Genomic DNA, 19,498 nt, shown 5'->3' on the forward strand with positions numbered 1-19,498 from the left:
TATGCACCTTTAAAAAAAAATCTCTTTAAGAATAGAAAAACGCCGCTGTATAAATCTTCTCTTTGTTCAATGAAATTAATTTATTTCAGGGCAAAGACTTTCCGCTTGGTTGTTGTAACAAGGATCTGTTCTAAATGTTCATCCTAGACCCCTGCTCCTTGTGGTTCTCTGCTCCCCTCCTTCTTATCTTTTCTCTTATTCTTGTAGCTTAGGAATATTGAAGGCCTGCTTGTTTTTATATGGAAAACTATCAAACATCACAAAAGTATGTCTCCAATGACCATATATTCCCATCACCCAGATTCAAGTATTAGCAAAAGAGTGCTACATCTTTTCCTTCCTTCCTTCCTTCCTTCCTTCCTTCCTTCCTTCCCTCCTTCTTTTTTCTTTCTTTTTCTTTCTTTCTTTCTTTCTTTCTTTCTTTCTTTCTTTCTTTCTTCCTTCCTTCCTTCCTTCCTTCCTTCCTTCCTTCCTTCCTTCTGAAATATTTTGACACAAATTCTAGATATCAGATCATTTCTCCCTTACCCTCTTCAGCATGCATTTCTTTTAAAACGTGGGCATTTTCTTACATAATCACAACACTAACATAATTAATCTGAATTCCTTGATACCAGTTCGTGCTCTTTTCATGTTGAAATATCCCTAATTACCTCAAAAAATGACGTTCATACCAGTGGTTGGAAACCATCTACTTGCAAAACCTATTCTCAGAGGCCCATTTGAATGTCATGCTGGGCTCCAGGCTGTAGTGTCCTGGGTCTTAGAGAAGAAACTCAATGGAGAGCCCCTCACCCTCCTGCCCCCTGAAATCCCAGCTCATCCAGCTGTCCCATCCTCTTCGTGCTGAGTGAATTGCAGACCCCAGAAAAGCACTAAGTACTTCTGGATGCTAAGTACTAAGTGTCTAGGATGAATATTTGACTTAGTGGCTTCATGTATTTAGAGTTTGCAGTAAGTCTTGTCCTTTACAGTTCAGTCAGCCCTGGCACGTGCCAACCTAGCTGCTTGATGATAAAGGATAGCTTATTCTTTCCAGTTTATTGTATATCCACTTAAGACATTTCTGGGGTGTGGAGTCAGAGAACACTTCTGTTTAGCACAGGCTAAGAATAAAGCACTTAGGGGCCACCTGGGGGGCTCAGTGGTTGAGTATCTGCATTCGGCTCAGATCGTGATCCCTGAGTCCTGGGATCGAGTCCCACATTGAGCTCCCCACAGGGAGCCTGCTTCTCCCTCTGCCTGTGTCTCTGCCCCTCTCTCTGTGTCTCTCATGAATCAATAAAAAAACAAAACAACAACAACAAAAAAAACACTTAGGCTCAGTGGCCTCTCTGTAAGGAGAAGGCAGTTCAGAAGATCAGAGTACAGACTCGTAGTCGTGAACTTGGTGTCTTCCCCCGGTGATCACAGAGTGGAAAGAACAGTTCTTTTTGTTTTGTTTGGCTTCTGTGTAGGAGGGAAAGGCACACTGGTGCATGAAAATTATTTTCTCAGGTGACGTTTTCTGTTGGTCAAAGTAGTTACTGTTGGCTTTTCCCTCTTGTCCAAAGTGGTACCTTCCTTCCTCAGATTCTGAGAATGTGTTTTGCCTTCTGCCACATGGAAGCAAAATATCAGGGCTCTGGCCGGTGGCTACTGATCTCGACCATCGGCCCCAAGATAGCTGGGGTCACCAGTTGGCCCGTGAACTAGAATCAGAGCCAAGAGCAGGAACGAGAGTTTCCTCAGGCTTGATTGTCTTTGCTCTGTCATCTGGATGAATGTGTTTGGGATGGCATTTGTTTCGGACAATGATGTTTATTTTCGGCAGGGGTACATGCTGGGGACAACTCTCTTACATCTGTAGGGTGCCCGACAGCCTCTCAGTTTTCAGTGGCATCACCCCCAGCTTGCTCTCATAAGACTTCTCCCCCCGAGGAGGCTCTTCCAAAACCGAGGCTCTTCCATCATACTCCTCATGGTGCAGGATCACACAGGTGTTGTTGCTTTTCCAAGGGGAAGCACTTCCCAGCCTTGTGAGCACTTGGCTCTTCTGCTATGTAACAAGCTGCCAAGGCCCTGCAGATACCAGAGCATCTGAGGGAGCTCAGCTCAAGACGTTCCCCACACGCCCTGTCCTCTTGTCAGTGGCCTGATCTTGTTTTCCTGGCCCTGAAATGATGACAGCAGAGTGGGCAATGGAAGGGTCTGTACCATTAATAACATTGCTATTGATGCCAAACCACCCAAGCTCAAGACCTACTTCGTCTGCTTACTGTCCTGCTTTGTGCCTGATGTCTCAACATAACTCTTCTAGATCCCTGTCATTCTCAAGGGTACAGGGAGCTGGCAAGATTCAACTGGATCTCAGAACTGAAGCACTCAGAACCATGCCTGGAGCACAGAGAAGGTCCCATCATGGCTTGTCCTCATGGCTCCTTCTTCAACAGTGTCTTCTTCACAGAACAGAGGAGAGCTTGAACCTCTCCCCAGGGGCAGTGGGAACTACTGTCCTTTCTTCTGGTTACTGTTGTGGAGCACTTTTATTACTTCCTGTGTAAATCCTAAGGAAGGGGCTTTTGCTGGGTCTGTGCTCAGAAGAAAGTGGTCGGGAGAGGGATGGATTGCCTGGGGTGTGAGAAGGCGGGCCTGGGGGGTATGGTGGTTGGGGATCTTGGGTGGAGCAGGGGAGGCAAGCAGGTCAATGAACACACATGAACTCTTCCCCAATTTTGTTGGAAATCCCACTGGCAACAGATGAAAGAAGAATGGATACCTACTGTGGATCTGTTTTAGAACACCCCTGTTGTGAAATTACCTGGAGGAGCCTGTACCTATTGGCGTCCAGTCCCCAGACAGGAGGTAGGACCTGGGAGGTACAGTGGGCGACATCTGTCACAGTGCCCCCAGGCCAGGCCCAGTGAAGTTCACTGTAGGATGGCAGGGAGGTCAGAAACCTCAAGAGAATTTTGTCCCAGGGAGCTCCCCTCTCAGGCTGCTGACCTGGCTAGGGCGTTACAGATGTTGGAAAGCATAGTCTTGTAATTGGGCTGATGACTCAAGGACACAGATGCATTTTTATTTCCAAAAGGGGCTGAATTTGGTTTAGAGAGAAGTAACAAATCAAGAAGTGAGTTTAGGGGCACCTGGTGGCTCAGTTGGTTGAGGATCCAACCCTTGGTTTCACCTCAGGGTCCTGGAATCAAGCTCCATGTTGGGTTCTGCACTTAGCAGGAAGTCCACTTGAGATTTTTCTCTCTCTCCTCTCTCTCTCTCTCCCTCTCCCCCTCTCCCCCTTCCCCTACTTGTGCTCTCCCTTCTCTCTCCCTCTGTGTCATAAATAAATAAATAAATAAATAAATAAATAAATAAATAAATCTTTTAAAAATTGGATTTATATTCTGTTAGTAAGATTAATCATTGTCCACATGGGTAATAGATAATGTGAGAGGAGAAACACTTGATGAAGGCCTATTGAGAGGGTCCAGACTCCCAACTATCGATTACTGATTAGTACTGATGGAGCTCTCACAGGGAGGAACCACAGCTCAAAGCCAGAGAAGAGCTTGAGTGCATTTCAGAATGATCTGTAGTTAACAATAACAACAGTATTTGAAAGAAAGACAGAAATTGAGTGACATAGAGATTAGGATTTTGGGGCAACACAAAAGGAGAAATGCTGCAAAACAAAAACATATTTAGAAGTCTGACTGATATCCAAATCAGATGTGTGGCAGAGACCCGATTTCTCTCCCAAAATGTTTGCATGTTTGCATCACTGTGACAGCAGGGTGAATGCAGGGCACCACGGGGACCTTGGGGTCACCATTATGGTCCCTAAGGGGAAGGACACATACCACGGGGGGCGAAGGTGAGACTTGTCTGCTGGCTTCCCAGGGCTGAGTCCTGGCGCCCACCTCCCTGAAGAGCCCTTATCTCTGGGAAGCTTGCTTTCATGCCAGCAAGGGTCATGATGCCTACATTTTAGGGTGTCCTGAAGATGGCCCAACAGGGAGCTGGGGCAAACGGAGCTCCTAAATTCTCATTCCTTTCTCTCTCCAGTGTTCGGTGTAGAAGGAAAAGCTATGGGGTGGGGACGGTACAAGATCCAGACTCACTCAAGATCTGTGACTTTTAGGGGCACTGACTCTTGATTTTGACTCAAGTCGTGATCTTGGGGTCCTGGGATTGAGCCTTGTATCAGGCTCTGTGCTCAGCAGCGAGTCGGCTTGAGGTTCTCTCTCTCTCTCTCTCTTCCTCTAATCCCCTCCTCACCCCAGTACACACTCTCTCACTCTCTCTTAAATAAATAAATCTTAAAAAAAAATCTATGACTTTTTAGGAAAAATCCTTAAGCATTTCCCAAGACATATTTAGAAAAAGAATTTTAACCAACATACTCCAAATATGTCTATTACTGAATATTTATTTAAAAATAAAAATATGAAAAAAATAAAAATAAAAATATGCTCTAAGCACAAAACAAAAACAGCCATATCTTTGATTCTAACTTATGGTTACTATTTTTCAATATTCAAGAAATTCTCCTTTTGGAAGTTTGTATTTCATCATTTTCCATATAATTGTTTTCTATTCTGATAAACAAGATTAACGAGGAATTTTTTTAAATGTATAAGTCAATGCCACATGCATTTTGTTGTTGTTCTGACCGCTGTCTCTATAAAATTGAAAATTATGTGTGATCTTGTCCTCATTCACTATAAATATGCCCCTCACGGAGGTTCCAAGTTACACAGTGGGAAAGACCCTCCTACTTCAGCCTTGGCAGAAATTTTTGTTGTTGCCTGGTAAGTGACTAATTCACAGATTTTGTTAAAGAGTCACTGTTTTATTCCACTCTTTCCCAAAAGACACAGTGATAGCCCAGAAATACGGGACCACTGCAATGACCTAATTTTTCCCTTTGATACCCATCCCCCTTGCTTTGCTCATGTTTATGACAATACCCAACTTTTCTTGAAGCTGATTTGAGTGAGGGAGCCCTAAAAAACCTTAGAACTTACCCAAAGATGGGGGGGGGGCCGGGAGGCTGTGCACATGTCAGGGGAAGGTTCTATATTGCAAAGTTACCCTATCATGTATCTTGCTTAATTCAGATGTAACTCTAGCAACTACCTATAATTGAAGATCAGTGAGGAGTGATGTCCCAGGAAAATGAACTTCACCTTAGGCCATTTTAATTAAAGCATAAATATTTTGAAGACAGAACAAGTTAGATGTTTTTAAAGTAGAAGAGAGTAAGGAGGAAAACACAAGACATGCGTGGATAGCTCCTTTTAACCCTTCTGTTTTCTTTCTCGGGCCATAAAACTGGGAAAACTATTAAGGTAAAAGAAAAACATATTTGAAAAAGAGACATTTGGTTACATTCACTTTTTTAATGCACTCTCTGGAGACATGATGCATTTGTTCTTATTTCTATGCATGAACTCTATTACACGGTGTACTTTGGAGAATGAGACAGAGTTCCCATTATGCTGAGGGTTGGGTGGCGCACTGAGCCTGGGGACAGGGGTCCTGGCTCTACAGCACCATGTACCAGCTGCAAGTTTAGGCAAGCTTGCAAACTTTCTGAGCCTGGGTTTCCTTACCTATAAAAGGGAGATAATAATACCAGCTTCATAGGCTTGTTGGTGGAATTAATGAGGATAATGAGTTAAAATCATGTAGCACGGGATAAATGGTGACAATCGTCAGCTCCTTCTGTGGTGGTGCAAGGTCTCATCAACAAGGCAGAGTGATGGAAGGCTCAGGAACAGAAGTTTGGAGACAGGAATCCTAGGTCTTACTTTTCCAGAAACATCTAAGAAAGTTTTTGCCTTATCTGGGGTTCAGCCCCCTCACCTACAACCATAGGAGCTTGGACTTCATGACGTTCAAGACTCTTCCAATTCCCAGAACCTAGGCTTGTGACTCATCCTTCCACCAAATACCTTCCAGATGTCGTTGCCTCTTTTGCCTTCTGAAGGACCCAGCAAAGTGGGTGTTAGTGAATCTGTTTGTCGCAGGTGGAGACCCGGGCGCTGGGTGGGAGAGCAGGGCAGGTGGAGCTGGGTGGTGGCCCCATTACATCACGCACCTTTCTCACCCTCCTTTTGGTTCAGAGCTCCATGTGGAGATTCAATTAAAGGAAACCCATATATCTTCCAGCTGAAGCCATGCCACAGAGTTCACATTGATTTCTGCATCTATGCTTGATCGATGTGATCCTCCTTCCAGACCTTCCCTACCCTGTTGTTCACACACTGGGAATCCAAGCGTCCTTTCCAGCACTTGGCCATGTTAATTAGCCTGGAAATGACAGCCTGGACACTAACGTACAGTTATTATCCCTACACGCTTCCCCTTGAGCTGTGTATGATGACCTCGTGAATATGTTTACCAGTATGTGTATAAGGGAATTCTGATTCACGTCAGATTTTTTAAAAAATCAATATACTATGTAAAAGAAAGCACATTCCCACCCCCCCCCACCCCCCAGTATAATTGATCATTGAAAGGATGTGGATGGTTCCATTTATTAGAATCACATGGGGAAATGTATTGACTGATACATTTATAATTCTATTAGATGGGTAATTCTGTTTTTAAAAGAGGAGGGAAATTTATCTCCTGAAACTTCTAATCTAAATTCGACAATTCCATCACTGTTGCTGGGGGTGTAGAGTACTTGGGGAAAATTAAGGCAAATGACTGCCGTGGGGATTTATAGCACAGTCATGGGCTGGTGTCCCCACAGCCTGTGACAGTCCCAAGTCTGGCCTGTCATCCCAGGCAACCTTAGGAACAATGGAGTGACCTGAGGGCTTGGAGGGAGGTGGCTGTCTGAGGTCTGAGGGAGGACTTCAGCCAGAAATATTTCTCCTGAAGCTTAAGTAGAACTTGTCAGGGAAGAAACGGAAGAGACGCCTCTAAGGCAGTGGCTCTAGCACACAGGCCAAACCTTTGAGTTTGGACTTTATCTTGCAACCATGAGGGGTCAGGTAAAGTGAACTGGTGAGCCTGCAGGTTAGGTTCTTCCAGAAGGAGATGCTGAGACAGAGTTAGGAGAACAGGCTTAAGAGGTTTGTTGAGGAGTCATATCTGTAAACAGAAAAGAGAGGATGCAGAACGGGGTGAGGAAACTGGTACAGACCCAACCAAACCCTGCCCTCCACGGACGCCGCCAGGAAAGGAGGCCCACGTGGACAGACATGACCCGTCATTGTCTGAGACCTCCCCGAGAACAGTGAGACTGGACTCAGACGCTGAGCTGGCTGCTGAAGGAACCAACAGGTGGAGGAATTAGCAGCCCACCTGTTCTAGAAGGTGAGGCCAAGCGGTGCCTCCATGTCTGCCACAGTAAGGTTCAAGTGCATCAGGACGTTAAATAAATTTAACGTTTATTGGGTGCACAATATACTCTCTTACAAACATGTTCCCTTCTTTCTGTCATCCAACTCCCAGAGCAGGATGTAATGGAAGTACTATTATAATTATTCCCATTTTCCAGATGAAGAGTGGGGGCTCAGAAAGGTAACCTTTAACTCAGAGGCAGTAGGAAAACTCCCATCTCTCGGTGTCTACAGCTAGTGGTCTTAGCAGTCCCACCAAAGCCTGACCAGGGTGAGCAGCCGAGGTAGGAAGCCTCATCAGAGGGCTGTCCTGTGGCATTCTGTGACCACAGCCCAGAGCAGAGGCATGGGGTAAAGATAAAGGGAAGCCTCTGGAAAAGTCTTCCAAGAGAGAACTTGCACAACACTGTCTAGGCAGAGGGCAAAAAGATAGATAACTGGATGAGGTTGAGATGTCCTGTCCTGTTCAAACCTCTGTTTGGGTTTGAAGTCTCCTCTTTGATCAATTTTGGCAACTTATAAATACATTGGAAAGACATGGGCCACATCATCCGGATTCCTAAATTTATTACCCTAAATTAGGCTCCTGGCGTTATCTTATTTATTTAATTTGCTGAATCGGTAGTGAATTCAGAAGCTTTGAAGAGCTAAAAGTGTAAAGGTGTATATGATAAAGATCCCCATCCTTCCATCTCCATCTGAGTAGTCTTCACCATGCAGAACATCCAACATACACTCGGTGCATCGATTTCAGATCCATTCTTCCAGAGTCTCTAATACATATGGAAGCTGAGACAAAGTGTATCCACCTTTTTTTACACAAATTAAAGCATTCCATTTACACACTTACAAATGTTCCAGATTAGGACATTAAATCCCGTCTCATTCTTTTTTATGGCAGCACAGTATTGTGTGCCACACTTGCCACATTTTATTTACCCTACTGACGAACATTTACTTATTTGTCACTACTAAGAACACTGTTTCTATAGGGAAAAACATGTTATTTGTCTTAAAAGTTTTAGTTTATCTCTGTGGGTATATTCTCTTTTTAAAAATCCAAATGCAAATCCAAAGGTTTTAATTTCTTTTTTTCCTCCCCTTGAACATACTTCCTGCTTGTCTTGTCAAAGAATCCGATCTTGTCTCTATTTTCACATCTACACATTTTATTTCTACCTTATCACATTTCTTTATCATGATTAATCTTGATTTTTTTCTTGCTTATTTTTTGGTAATTTCTTGAGTTGAACACTTAGTTAATTCTATAACATCTTTCTTCTCCAATAGTAAAGGACTGTAGAGCTAAGACTTTAAATTCACAACATATATTAAATATGAATTTTATCATCATTACTTCTTTTTCTTAAAGATTTTTTTATTCATGAGAGACATAGCGATAGAGGCAGAGACATAGCCAGAGGGAGAAGCGGGCTCCCTTCAGGTAGCCCAATATGGGACTCGATCCTGGGACTCCAGGATCACACCTGAGCTGAAGGCAGGCGCTCAACCACTGAGCCACCCAGGCTTCCCTCATCATTATCACTCCTAATTCATTCGTAAATGTACTTTGACAATAATTGATTTGCTCTTTGACTCAAAACTGTTTGAAAGAGTTCTTTCAGAATGTCCTAGTACTTAAATTTCATTTTTAATTTTTTATTTGCAGTCTGTTTCTAGATTTAATACTTTTTGGTTAAATAATGTGACCTAGGCAATTTCAGCTTTGTAGTACATAATCAAGTTTTCCTTTAGGCGATATATAACCAACTTTTATAAATATTCCATGGTTATTTGGGGGGAAAAAAACCTTGTGTCTATTTGCAGGGCACAAAATTCAACATGTCTATTAAAAGAAATATGTTAATTGTGATGTGCGATCCTCTTCCTTCCTTAGTTAATTCTTGTCTCCATCTGGCCAATTCTGAGTTGATTAATGTCTTCCATTATTACTGTGTCTTGATCATTTCTTGGAGCAATTCTAGTGATTTGCATGTTACACATTTCAGTGAGATGCTGTTTGTGCATCAAACACGTTCATGACTTTGCACATCCCAAAGCATTTTTATGGAGCAGAAAATAAGCACCCGAGAGCTGCATTAGTTCTTCCTCATTTATAGAGCAGGCTATGGAACCACTTTCCTTCCTCCTGTACAATCTCTTTAACCACCAAATTTGGCCAAACCACAGAGTACAGAGAAATCTGTTTGCTCAGTAATTTTACTGATATTCTCAGAAACTCAGCCAGTATCTTTTCCCCGAATGTAATCCAGCCATTTCATGGAGCTCATTAGCTCTCCCAAGGTATTCGTTTACGATTTCTTAAATCATGGGGTCACCATAACAAAATGAGCAGGGGCTAATTTGTACCCAGACACAAGTTTGTACTCTTGGCAGAACTTTCTCTATTTCATCCCAAAAAATTTACTGCAAAGATTAAAAACTCTACCACAATTTGTGGGATTTTCAAAGTGACGTCAAGTTAAGCTATAATTCACATTTTGCCTTGCTAAATAAAGTTTACCTTGTAACAGGGAAGAAATTTAAACACATTTCCCAGTCCTGAGTTCACGTACAATCCATATTTGGGGGTTGGTATTTCCTGGAATTTGGAGAGGTAATATGAGGGATTTTTTTTCCCTCTTGACATCTTTGTGGCAAAATCTTATTTTAAATATCTATATCTATCATCTATCTATCTATCTATCTATCTGGATATATGCCCTTATGAATTCGTGCTACCGTTCCTTAACATGGATTCCTGTAAGTGAAACTCTCACATCAAAGGATGAGAAACTCAAGACTTTAACATGCAATCTGAAATTGATCTTGGCAAAGCTGGTCCCAATCGACGCAATTTGGTGTGAGGAACGCCTGTGTGCCCATGCCCGCACCACACCAGATGGTATCAGTTTCTGATGGTTCCAACCTGGCAGAGCAAATGTTTCAACCCTGCAATCTGCATTTCTTTTTTTTTTTAAGATTTTATTTATTTATTCATGAGAGACACAGAGAGAGAGAGGCAGAGACACAGGCAGAGGGAGAAGTAGGCTCCCTGCAGAAAGCCCGATGTGGGACTCGATCCCAGATTCTGGGATCACGACCTGAGCCGAAGGCAGGCGCTGGACGGCTGAGCCACCCAGGTGTCCCCAGTCTGCATTTCTTTAGTTGCTAGCAAGTTTTACATTTCCCTAAGTTTACTTATTTACTTCTTCTGTTTTATTGAGATACAATTGACACATAATATGGTCTAAGTTGAAGGTGTACAACACAATGATTTGATATACGTATGTATTACAAAGCAGTCACCGCAATAAAATCAGTTAACATTCACCCCCTCACACAGTTATGGTCGGTTTTCTCTTTGTGAGGAGAACCTTGAAGATTTTCTCTCTTAGTGAGCTGCAAACACACAACAGTGTTGTTGATGACCATTGTCACGTTGCACATCTACCTCAACTGAAAGGCCATTTGTAGTTCTCTGTTAGTTGCCTGTTCCTATTCATTGCCCATTTTTCTATTGGGCTATTTGTTTTTTTCTTATTGATCTTTAAGAGCTGTGTGGAGGGATATGCATCTTCTGGCATCTTGGTGAGATTTTAGAGCATTCTATATTCGATCCTTTTACATGTACAACCCAGCTGAGTTATTCTTATCAATCATTTCTCACATAGGGAGGCTGCCACGAAGTAGATCGCTATTGTTATTGCCATTCTACAGGTGCTGAGAATGGAACTCAGAGAGGTTCAATGCTCATGAACGCACAAAACCAGGATTGGGTTCTGAAGTACCACCCAGGTCTTGTCCTCAGTCTCCTGAAGGCTCACTGGGCAACTTTGCCACCAGAGCTGTCACCAGGTTACTTCTATCATGCTACAGGGCTTCAGACAGTACAACCAACTCCCCTTTGACTCAAAACACACTGTCTCAGCCCAAACAATCCTTAACTCCCCCCTCCCAAAACCTTACCCTAGGAACAACTTGGGTAAAATCCTGCCTCCTTAAATTCATGGAGTTTCAGTTTTCAAGAATCTCTCTGTTCAATCCAAGGGGAAAATATGATTGTGTTTTGGTTTGTCTTGGGTTCAGACACCAGAGAGCAGTGCTGTGGATGGAGACTGTCCCAAGGCGAGTCTGCCTCCCATTTGGTATTGGCCACAAACCCTGGAGAGCTCTGATCCTCATCCCAGAGCCTTCCTGCAGACTTCCTCCAGAGGCTGTGGTTGAGTGGAGGGATAGATCATGTTATTAGCCAACTCCAGTCCATGCCAATCAGCTGAACTGCTTCGGGGAGGAGCCAAGGGAAAGCTGAGACACACGAGGTGGCCTGCTTCTCTGCGACGGCACAAATCCAGCATTTTTGCGTCAGAACTATCACTGCTCCTCTGCCAGTGGACATCTGCATCCCGGGGGCAAGTGGCCGTGCCGGTTATGGAAGCCCGAAGGCCAACGCAGATGCAGGGTCAACGGGCCCGCTGGTGACCAGGTCAGCACTGGTTTCAGGGGGTCTCAGATCACCTTGGTATTTCATTTACAATCCAATGTAACACCACATTTGTGAATTTAAATTATGCAAATTCGAAATAGCAGAATTCTTTTAAATCGATGCATTTTAACTAGATGCAAAAGACTGGAAACAATCCAATTCCTTAAAGCCAAAACATCATGAATCACATAATTTTAAGGCAGGCAGGCTGGAGGACTTTAAAACCATGTTGCTGCCCTTGTGGCCTGGTGGTGCTATGTGCACAGGTGGGGCAGCACTCCTGGATTCCTGGGCGCAGGGGTGGAGCAGGTGTTACTCTGGCATTTGGCAAACCATAAGGATCCCACAGCTTCAGGAATGTGTGTTTTTCCCACAGGATTCCTTCCACCATGTGTCACTAGGGCTGCTCTCCCTGCGACTGAGGCTTCACGCAATTCCACACACTTCTTGAACAGTTACTTTGCACCAGGTACTATGCTGGTTGCTGGAAAGGCAAACAAAGAAAATAGGACATAATTCCTTGAAGAACTTATGCTTTAAGGTTAAGATCATCCCCCAAGTGGACGCCAGTGTAATGCGATAAGTGTAAGCAGGAATCCTGCATGGGGGTGAGTGGAGGTTTACCCGGAGGGGCTGCCAAGGCTTCCCGGAGGACACAACCTGAGCTGTGAAGGATCAGAAGGCATTAGACAGGCAAAAGCTGGTGGGGAGGAGGACAGCTGAGGGAAGATTTCAAGGCAAGTAACAGCAGGAGTGAGGACACAGATCAGCAGAAAGGGGAGTCTCAGGAGCCCCCTAGCCCTGCACTGGGCTCTCCTACCTCTGAATTTGTCCACTGGGCTCTTCTGTGTGTTCATAGACAAAGGCACTTGGTCCTTGCTCAACTGGAGACCCCCGAGGGACAAACTTCAAGTCTGTGGCCCCAGACTTAATGAACCCATCAGCCAACCTACTGAAGCAGCCCCTGCCCTCAGGGACTCAGGGGAAAGTGACCTCCTGTGACCAGTGGGCCCTTTAGCCATCCCTGAAAAGACAGACCCTCAACCCATAGCCCAGGGCTTTCTTGTGTCTGGGCTGGTGGGTCTCAGTGAAGCCCCCTCTCCACTCAGAACATGCCAGAAAGGGACCATCAGTCCCATCTCTGAGCAAATGTCCAGCTCTTGGCACTGGCAAAGCCATCCTTCCAGAAACCCATGCCGACCTGTGCTGTCCTTTTTGGTTTTCTTTTGGCAAACTCAGTAAATCAGGGATGACTTTAGCTCCCATTTTATAGCAAATGTTTCTTTCCAAAGTCAGATCTTTTTGAAATAGCCCTGTCTTGCCTATTACATGTAGGTTCATTTTAAGAAAACATTCTTAGAAGCATAAATTGTCCACCGTTTGGCTACACTGATTCCTGCCTGCGTACCTTTAGACAGCTGTTGCACTTGATCCAACGGTGAGCCTCAACTGTGAGTTTTCACCTACTTCTCCTGAGATCCATGATTTGTGGAGCTTTGATTTCGTTGACTGCAAAAACAAGAAAACATTTATTATGTCTCGAGTTGTTTTGAGAATTAAATTCAGGTTACCATTAAAAAAAAAAAACATAGCATAGTGCTTGGCACATCGCACAGTACTTGGCTGAGATTATTATAAATATTATACCTTTGAAGAAAGATCATAAACATTTATGACATCGTCTTTACATGATATAGAGATATTTAAAACAAAAAACAGGATTTATTTTTTTAATTTTTAAGAAAGATTTATTTAATTATTCACGAGAGACACAGAGAGAGAAGCAGAGACACAGGCAGAGGGAGAAGCAGGCTCCTTGCAGGGAGCCCGATGTGGGATTCAATCCTGGGATCATGCCCTGAGCTGAAAGCAGATGCTCAACCGCTAAGCCACCCAGGTATCCCTAAAAAACAGGATTTAGAGAGTCGTTAGACTCTGGTCTCTATGGAGCTCAGTTTTTTCTCCATGAGAAGTTTGATTTGGTTGTCTTGATACCACTCAGTGTAAACATTCTTTAAATGAAAACTACGGTGAATTATTTCTTGTGTTTGTATTAGAGATACACTCGTGTCTGGCCCTGAGTGTTGATTGAATGACCAGCAGACCCCACTGGCTTCCAGTCACATTTCATACGATGGCCACCCCCACCCTGTCCTCATGTTCCGGCCTGCATCCGCTGCCCGTGGTAATCATTTCCCTCCTTAGAGAAACACATCAATACTTTCCGGACAGTAAAACAACACCATCACCTGTTTGCTTCAGAGTTTTACCTATGCGATTCCCTTAGGATCTCTGAAATACAGAGGACAGTTTCGATCCCATGGACACACAGAGACAGAAGGAAGAAGAGCCATGGGGAGGGCCACGTGCTGGAGAGGCGAGGACTTGGCTGGGCTCTTGCTACACCACCGTGCTCGGTCAGCATGCTGTCCGCGGGATGCCGTGGCTAACTCCTGGTTAACAAGCATTCTTCCTTCCCTGCAAAGCAGCCCTGAGCTGCAGGCCCAGCACCGCACACCTTCTCTGGTCTACCCGACTCCACCCTCCCGGCCATCCCTGGGTGACCAGGGCAGACGCTGGACCTATGCTGGGCCAGATTTTCACCCTGGGAATTTAAAGGGAAACCCCATTTGGGGTCTGGGAGTCAGGAAGAGTAAGGCAAGGCACCTTATTAAGCCATGAGGGGAGCCGACATCCCATCAGGTGGGCCAGGCAGGCGAAGGATTGAAGTCTGCAAAGAGAAGAAAGGCTGGGCCCTCGAGGGGACGGGGAGCAGCAGTGGAGACAGTCCTGCAGCCTCCTAGTCCTCCACCGCCTGGCTCTGCTCTTGGCCGCAGGAGACACTGCAGAACCCATAGCGCATGGCCCGCTTCCTCTTAATCCATCCAAATGTTACTTCTGCTGCCTGTAACTCAAGAATCTCGCATTTTCCCCTCATCTACCTTCATTTTATTTCTGTTGCTTATAACTTAAGAATCTGAGCAGAGACAACCTGTTAGTTCCACATGATTTGCATGCTCAAATCTCAAGATATTCAGCAGAGATTGTTCAGATGGCACCTGGGAGATAAGGAATATCTGAGGTTGTAACAAAGAGCTCAAGTTTAGCAAATTCCGTTTCCACGAAGAATATATCACAGCAAAGCGCTTCAGACTAACCGTTCCTCACTTCCCTCTAGCGCAAAAGTACGGATACCTAACACTTAGGAAATGATAATTATGAAAGAAAAATGGGTGTTCAGGTGGCACTGCCCCCTGGCAAACACAACAAAATAAACCAAGCAAACCCTGCTTTGTTACGTGAGTGAAGCAGTTCCAATTACCCACAACTAGACACACAGTGCTGAATGTTCTAGAATGATCTGATTTCAAATACCCAATGATCTGATTTCAAATACCCTCAGATCTGAAGCTGAGCTTGGGGGGGGAGGGGTCCTGTCTGGGGAGGATGGGAGGAGGTGCTGTGCCCATGTGCTTGAAGCCAGGGAAGAGGCTCCACCTATCCTGGGGATCTGGACAAGCAGCAGGCCTGCGGAGCTTTTTCTGCTGTTTGCCTGACTTCGTTTGTTTTTTACTTGTACCGAATGCACAAACGTGAACACAAGAATGTAAACTTTTAATCATCATCTAAGTCATTATTACACTATGTCATTTTCTGCAAACGTGCACTTTATTTTAAAACAATGACGCCAGACCACGGGAGTACAATCGCTCCCTCCTCCTGAGACTCTGCTTGCCAGCCACACTCTGGGTCAGGGACCCAGGGGAGAGGGGAGCCAGGCCTCTCCTCTAGCAGGGGCCAGCTTGACGTCAAACGCCAGGCAGATGAGGCCATCACAGGCAGACCGGTGCCGAGGACGCTTGCCGTCCATGATGGAGCTCACCTTTGCCGGCGATGCCAGCTTTTCGGGATGTGCTGATGCGGGTCCAGGAAAGCTAATACATAAGGAGTGGCATTCCGTGTCCAGCAGCATCACCAGGCACTCTGAAACATGAGGCTGCTACCAGTGCAGCCCGGTATCTGCCCTCCCTAACAGCGTTAAGGGGAGGCAAAGATGGAAGGAAAGGAGAAATGCAAAGGGAAAAGGGGGAAGACGGAGAGAGGAGGTGAGAAGACCGAGGCCTTAGAGAGGTGGCAGGCATTGCCCCGGAGGTCCCAGCTCTCCCTGGACCCTGGAGAGCAAAACCAACTTCTCTCCCTCCCTTGCTCCCTCTTTTCCTTCCCTCTCTCCCTCCTTCCCTCCTTCCAATTTCTCTTTCTTCAGAGCTTCAAGGATAAGTTGTAATTCTTCATCCTTAAGGAATTATGACAAGGTTTAGAGCTCCTGGAATGTGCGATGTCTCAGAAGCACAAAGAATTTATTATCTATTTTCCAAACAAAGCAATAATTAGATCACTCCAGATAACTAATACCATGTTTTCAGAAGCCCTGAGTAGATGATAAGCTAATATTTGTACAGTTGACCTTAAAAGTGTGACAGCTAAGAAACTCTTGGAGAGACGCCCAGAAAAGCACCAATTATTACAGGATTTAGCAATGCCGCCTGAAAAGGAACTTTCACAATTCTTTGAAAAAGACGTTTCCAGTTTCGTAAACCACTATGCTAGAGTAACTGTGGGATTGTTCCTTGACAGCACAATCACATTGTAATTGTAGGGCAATAATGCGAGCAGGGGTGATGAAGGGGAGATCCAGAAGCCAATTGGCTGCCACTGCTGTGAAATGTAAAGATTCCGGGGTTCACGTGGTCGGAGAGGTGGCCAGCGGCCTCTTCTAGTTGTGTTCTGGCTTCTACAGAGATGGCAAGCACTCTTGTCAAACACATTTGGGAGGGATCCCTGGGTGGTACAGCGGTTTGGCGCCTGCCTTTGGCCCAGGGCGCGATCCTAGAGACCCGGGATCGAATCCCACGTCGGGCATCCCGGTGCATGGAGCCTGCTTATCCCTCTGCCTATGTCTCTGCCTCTCTCTCTCTCTCTATCATAAATAAATGAAAATTGAAAAAAAAATTAAAAAAAAAAAACGTTCAAACACATTTGGGAAAATAAAAAATAAAAAAATAAAAAAATAAAAAATAATAATAAAAAAAAGACATTTGGGGTGTTTGCGTTTTCCCAAAGAAACAGGCACTGCCTGTCAAAAACCCAGCTAGGGGCTGTTTCACAAAATGTTCTAAGGCATATTTGGAGAAAATATTGCCTGTTGTGCAATCAGCTCCCACGGGACAATGAAGTCCACAGAGGACAAAAAAAGAAAAAAAAAAAAAAAAGAGAGAGCATTTTTCAGGGAGCTGGGGTGGGTGCAGGAGCCTCATCCAAGATTCTCCTTGGACCGGCCCATTTGGAACTGTTCTTTCTTTCTGCTCTAAATGTGCAGCGATTCAGGCTAAAAAGCACAACGAGCACTAACGAGCGGTGCCCTGGCCCTGAATGCCAAAAATCTGTGTTATCCTCTCTTACCCCCAACCAATTTTTTTTTCTTTTTTTTCTTTTTTTTGGTTTTTTGTTGTTACTTCCCACCCCCCAGGTCCCTCCCTTACAGACCTGCAGCCTGGGCCGAGGGCAGGAATGCTGCAGACCCCTTTCCCTGTAAACTATTTCCCCAAACCCCAGCTTTCCGAAACCTTGTCTGCCGTTGCCGCCTTTAACCCCTTCGGTGATGCACACGGTGTCTCCACGGGTCCTCGTGACGCCGGGGCCCACCGGCAGCCACTTGGGAGATCTGGAGCCCGCGAAGAGGGAGGCGGCGGCGCTCTTGCTCTTACCCAGTCATGTGCACCCGTCTGTGCTCTGCTCAAGGCCGAGAGGCCAGTGGGGACCTGACGACAGGACCGGCCGCCCTCTCCCGGCGTCCCTTACATCCGCCATTTCCCAGCGTCCCTTGCATCCTCCCTCTCCCAGCATCCCTTGCTTCTGCTCTTTCCCAGCGTCCGTTGCATCCTCCCTCTCCCAGCATCCCTTGCATCCGCTCTTTCCCAGCGTCCCTTGCAATAGGGCGTGGCCACGTGACCAGACTCCGCCAATGGGGAGTTCACCTCTGCTCACCCCGGAGTTGGTGGGGCGGGAAGCCCGGGCGCGGACCCAGATTGTGGAGATGGGGCCTCGCGGGCCCACGTGGAGTGTCGCCGCTGGACCTGGCCTCCGAGCAGCCCCGCCCCCCTGCAGCCCCTTGTCCGCCCCGCCCCGGGGCCGCCCCGTCCTTCCCTGTCCCCGGGCTCTCCCTCCACGCAGCCCGCGCTGCCCCAGCTGCCCCGACGCGGCGCCTGCGAGCGGTGACCGTGTCCCTAAGAGTAAAGGAGAGGGACGTTTCCGCATCCCCACGTGGAGCACAGCGGTGCAGGACCTGCCCCCGCCCCGCACCCTCGCCGGGCCCCAGGACCCCCCCCCCGCACCCTCACCGAGCCCCAGGACACCCTCCCACCCTCACCGAGCCCCAGGACACCCCCCCACCCGCACCCTCACCGAGCCCCAGGACACCCCCCCCCCGCACCCTCACCGAGCCCCAGGACACCCCCCCCCCGCACCCTCACCGAGCCCCAGGACACCCCCCCCCGCACCCTCACCGAGCCCCAGGACACCCCCCCACCCTCACCGAGCCCCAGGACACCCTCCCACCCTCACCGAGCCCCAGGACACCCTCCCACCCTCACCGAGCCCCAGGACACCCCCCCACCCTCACCGAGCCCCAGGACACCCTCCCACCCTCACCGAGCCCCAGGACACCCCCCCACCCGCACCCTCACCGAGCCCCAGGACACACCCCCCTGCACCCTCACCGAGCCCCATGACGCCCCCCGCACCCTCACCGAGCCCCATGACGCCCCCTGCACCCTCATCGAGCCCCAGGACGCCCCCCTGCACCCTCACCGAGCCCCAGGACACCCCCCCTGCACCCTCACCGAGCCCCAGGACGCCCCCCGCACCCTCATCGAGCCCCAGGACCCCCCCTGCACCCTTACCGAGCCCCAGGACCCCCGCCCCGCACCCTCACCGAGCCCCAGGGCCCACCCCGCACCCTCACCAAGCCCCAGGACCTCCCCTCCCGCACCCTCACCGAGCTCCAGTACCCCCGCCCCGCACCCTCACCGAGCCCCGGGGCCCACCCCGCACCCTCACCGAGCCCCGGGGCCCACCCCGCACCCTCACCGCACCCTCACCGAGCCCCAGGACACCCCCCCAACCCTCACCGAGCCCCAGGACACCCCCCCCCACCCTCACCGAGCCCCAGGACACCCCCTGCACCCTCACCGAGCCCCAGGACACCCCCCCACCCTCATCGAGCCCCAGGACACCCCCTGCACCCTCACCGAGCCCCAGGACACCCCCTGCACCCTCACCGAGCCCCAGGACACCCCCTGCACCCTCACCGAGCCCCAGGACACCCCCCCACCCTCACCGAGCCCCAGGACACCCCCTGCACCCTCACCGAGCCCTAGGACACCCCTCCAACCCTCACCGAGCCGCAGGACCCACGGGGTCCCCCCATTCGGCGTCGGGTCCTGCGCCTCGAGTGCGGGCACCTCTGGGCCGGGCTCCGGGCTAGTCGAGGAAGAGGGGGTGACGCCGTGGTCCCCCCGCGGCCGCTCAGTGCCCAGGGCTGGGCTCTCGGGGACCCGCCGCCACCGCGCCCGGAGCCCTGCTGTGCGCCGCAGCCTCTCGACCTCTGACACTGTTC

At 47.7% G+C, this 19,498-nt stretch overlaps 1 long non-coding RNA gene across 2 annotated transcripts; it reads right to left on the bottom strand.

Annotated features, from left to right (window-relative positions):
- Window positions 1–7,368: 7,368 nt before the first annotated feature.
- Window positions 7,369–17,740, bottom strand: LOC140616244 (uncharacterized). Of its 2 annotated transcripts, none has more exons than XR_012016788.1 (3): window positions 17,589–17,740; window positions 13,232–13,332; window positions 7,369–12,307 (listed from the first exon to the last, which is right to left on the bottom strand). It is a non-coding gene; the product is annotated as an uncharacterized lncRNA (long non-coding RNA). The 2 variants fall into 2 exon arrangements; XR_012016789.1 differs by lacking the exon at window positions 17,589–17,740 and adding an exon at window positions 14,491–14,976.
- Between the last annotated feature and the right edge of the window lie 1,758 nt (window positions 17,741–19,498).

This window comes from Canis lupus, chromosome 24, assembly GCF_048164855.1.
Source record: "Canis lupus baileyi chromosome 24, mCanLup2.hap1, whole genome shotgun sequence".
NCBI classification, from domain to species: Eukaryota; Metazoa; Chordata; class Mammalia; order Carnivora; family Canidae; genus Canis; species Canis lupus.